A 4,279-nucleotide genomic window follows, 5' to 3' on the forward strand; every position below is an offset into this window, starting at 1 on the left:
AAACTTCCTGCAAACTTATTGCCAAGTGCACCCTGTGATGAGCGGGCGTGCACCTGTCAGGAGCGGGCGCTCCAAATTTCCTGCAAACTTACTGCCAAGTGCACCCTGTGAGGAGCGGGCGTGCACCTGTGAGGTGCGGGCGCTCCTCCCCAAACTTTCAAAACTGCTTGTATTCTGAAGACAGCTGGAGAGGGCGTGCAGCAATCTGGAGCGGGCGCTCCTATCCGTGGAGCGGGCACTCCTCAAGTGGAGCGGGCGCTCCTTCGCTGGAAATCCGTTTTCTTTTGACGGATTTCCCTATGTGTTTCGGGGAGTATAAATACTTCCCCTTTAGTTCATTTGTAGGAGAGACAAAAATAGCCTAGTTTTCAGAAACTCCTCTTAGTTTAAAACATTAATTTAGCTTAGTTTTCACCAAATTAATCATTGTAATAGTTGGTTTCAAGATTCATCCTCAAGAATTGGCACTTTGTATTCAACATTTCCAAGCTTCAATTAGTAATTTCCTTCTACTTTCCTCCATTCAATTTCTGATTTTATTTGTGCTTGCATGATATTTAAATCTTCTTAGTTTTTGATAATTTGTTATTGGATGATAGTTATTTCAATTGTTAATCACTTTTCCCCAATTATTGAAGAAGGGCCGACTTTCGTCCCTGCTCGACGGGTGGGTCTTGCAGTCAAGCTCCCTTCTGCCTTTGCACTCGAGGGCCAATCTCCGTCCGGCCCGAGGCCCACCTGCAGAAGAAGAAAACACAGATATTTACTTAGAACCCTAATACTTGTTTGCATGTTGATAAACATGAGTTGTGAGTAGTCTTCTTGCTAGGGGTTGGGTGAAGCTCAACCTTTTGGGTTAACTATGCAAATGTGGGAGAAACATTGATGTTTTTATTGCAATTAAATTGATTATATGAGATTGCTTGTTGGTTCTTCATGATAGGATTAGCTACCCTTGACTTAGGAGCTTGATAGCATGATATGCTTAGTTTGACATGGGAATGTAAATTGAGTATGTCATTACTTATTGCAATTTGATTATGTATCATCTATTGCTAGACTAATGAGGAATCTAAGTTTAGTAGTGCGAGTTGATTTCTAATTGCATGAGGTCGATTTTACATATTGTCCTTGCTATACCTTGTCTATTTTACTCCTCGTTTGCCTAATTGCCTTGGTTGAGTGGATCCCATTCCCTAGTGTCTTTAACCCATCGATTTAGAATCATAGTTTGTTTGTCTACTTGACGAACCCCAATTGACCATAGACTTCGAATTAGCTTAAGTGTTAAGATCTTTAGCAACCATATCCCGTTCCTTGTGGACCGAACTCTTACTTATCATTATGCTTGATTTGTAGGGTGTTTGCTAATAAATGTGTTTGATTGAGTGTGGAATGTGCGACCGTTCTAACGCCCATCAAAATGGCGCCGTTGCCGGGGAACGGTGTTGTTGATTGCTAATTGATTACTTGAGTCTAGTTCACCATAAAACAACAAAAATTCAAAAAGAGTGTTTTTCTTTTCGGCTACACTTGTAGCCTTGTTACTAATTGCAATTGTTGAGAGTGTATGCGCATAAACCATAACAGGATTTTGGTGCTTTACGATCCCGAGATTGAGCAAACCTATAAAAGAAGGAGAGCCGGTTTTAGGCCATTAACTACTTCCCAACTAGGGAGGTCAATTTCGAGGAAAGACAAGAGCAAATAGCTGACGGGAACAACCGGTCCAAAGACCTTTGAAGGAGTTGGGAACTCCGGGAGCTTATAGAACTTCAAGTGGCATTTCTCCGCCCGTTACTCAAGCCAATGATTTCGAAATACGCCCCGCAATGATAAATTTGATAGAAAGGAGGCAATTTAGTGGAGCACAACATGAGAGCCCTCTTGCACATTTGAATGAATTTGAAATATATTGCAATACGATCAAGGTAAATGGGGTAACTCAAGAGTTTGTGAGACTAAAGCTATTTCCTTTATCCTTGATAGGAAGGGCTCTTGAATGGCTTGAGAAAGAAGTAAGGCCGAACTCCTTGAGAACTTGAGACGAGGTCACCACGGCTTTCTTAGGAAGATTCTACTCTCAAAAGAAGACGGCCGAGGCAAGGGCTTTGATCCAAGGTTTTCGTCAACGGGCTAGTGAAACCATTTATGAGGCTTGGGAGAGGTATAAAGAATATCAAAGGGAGTGTCCCCATCATGGCATTCTGACATACCAAGTGCTTTAAATTTTCTATGGAGGCTTGAGCCCACAGGGAAAGACTAGCCTAGATGAGGGAACGGGTGGCCCGATTATGAACAAGACGGAGGAGCAAGTCATAGAGATAATTGAGGATATGGTGAGGCACCACATGGATTGGCAAGAAGGAGAGAGAGAATCTCTAAACAAGGGAGGAAATGCGGTTTACTCCGTTGATCACCTCAACGCCAGCAACAACTTGATGTCCCAAATCGCCAACCTTAGCAAGGAGATGACGTCCATCAAGGCAAAACTAGAGACCTCTAGTTCAACACAAGAGCATCCCTCCCAATCTAAGGGGAGAGGTATTAATTATAACTCTTCTCCTTCTACTTCTAATAACATGCCACATGGGTGTCTGTTTTGTGAAAATTGTGGGTCATATGACCGTGATACCTCTTCTTGTAATTATGATTCCCAACCTCAACCCCAATATGAAGATGGTAATGATAATGAAAATGAACAAGTCAATGCCTTGTCTTATGATAATAGACCTAGGAATGACAATCAAAGATACTTACCACCTAATCGAAGAGAACAAGGGGGAAGTTCCTATAACCAAAGAGGAAATGATTATGATTACCATAACCAAAATCAATGGGGAAATAGGAACCAAAGGGACCAAAATCCCCAAGGTAACTACAACCAACAAGGTGGTTATGGTAACCATAACCATAATAACCAAGGAAACCATGGGAATCAAGGGCAATATCACCAAGGGGGAAACTCTAATAACCGGAACAATTGGAACAACAATAATAATAGAGGTTCTTCTAATCAAACTGCTTCCAATTCGAATGTTAGAGGTAATAGAGCTCCCCAAGATAACTACTATGCACAAGCACCACCTAGTAGGTCTAGCTTGGAGGAAATGATGGAAAGTCAAACCAAAATGTTCAACACTTTCATGGCCTCTAGTGATAAGAAATTTAGTGAAGTCATGATCCATAATAAAATGCTTGAAACACAAATTTCTCAATTGGCCAATGCTTTGAAGGAAGGGACTAGCACTTCTAAACTTCCACCCCAAGGACTAGATCCTAAGAGACCCGTAAATGTTATATCAACTAGGAGTGGTAAAGTGTTGAAAGAGAGTGTTCCCAAAAGAAGAAATGAGAGAATGAACATGAGTGAGCCTCCCCTTGAGAGTGATTTTGAACAAGAGAGAGAGCAAAACCATGAGAATGAAAAAAAGAAAGAATGTGAGAAAGAAAAAGATTTTGAAAAAGAGAGTGAAGAGAAAAGAGAAAAAGAGAGAGAAACAAAACAATTGCAAAAGCTACCATATCCTCACAAATTTGTTAGAAACAAATTAGATGTGCAATTTGGAAAGTTTCTTGAAACATTGAAACAAATTCACCTTTCAATTCCTTTTACCGATGCTATCAAGCAACTGCCTAACTATGCTAAGTTTTTAAAAGATATTTTGAGTGGAAGGAGAAAGTGTGAATTGGTGGAAACGGTGAATCTCACCGAGAATTGTAGTGCAATCATCATGAATAAAATGCCACCGAAATTAAAAGACCCCGGTAACTTTTCTATCCCTTGTGCTATATATAATATGCAAATTGATAATGCTTTATGTGATCTTGGGGCTAGTGTTAGCCTTATGCCATATTCGGTATATCAAAGACTTGAGATAGGGGAACTTCTACCCACCAACATTACCTTACAATTGGCCGATCGTTCCATCAAATTTCCAAAAGGTAAGGTAGAGGATGTTCCTCTAAGGGTGGGAAAGTTTGTTATCCCGATGGATTTTGTTGTGTTAGAGATGGATGAAGATGTAAACATTCCAATAATTTTAGGAAGACCTTTTCTTGCTACTTCGGGCGCTTTAATAGATGTTAAAAGTACTAAGATTTCACTAAAAGTAGGAGATGAGGTGATAGAATTTGATTTGAATGAGAGCATGGAATATCCAAGCTCTAGTCTTTACAATTGTATGATGATTGATACTATTGATTCTATTGTGACTTCTATGCATGAGCACTTTCTCACTACTAATGATGCCCTTGAGAATGTCCTTTTGAATAAGGA

At 40.3% G+C, this 4,279-nt stretch overlaps 1 non-coding gene across 1 annotated transcript; it reads right to left on the bottom strand.

Annotated features, from left to right (window-relative positions):
* Positions 1-2,100: 2,100 nt before the first annotated feature.
* LOC145569639 (small nucleolar RNA R71) lies at positions 2,101-2,206 on the bottom strand. The gene has a single exon (XR_014096212.1). It is a non-coding gene; the product is annotated as a small nucleolar RNA R71 (small nucleolar RNA).
* Positions 2,207-4,279: the final 2,073 nt, after the last annotated feature.

Source organism: Chenopodium album, chromosome 11 (assembly GCF_948465745.1).
Source record: "Chenopodium album chromosome 11, dcCheAlbu1.1, whole genome shotgun sequence".
Taxonomy (NCBI): Eukaryota; Viridiplantae; Streptophyta; class Magnoliopsida; order Caryophyllales; family Amaranthaceae; genus Chenopodium; species Chenopodium album.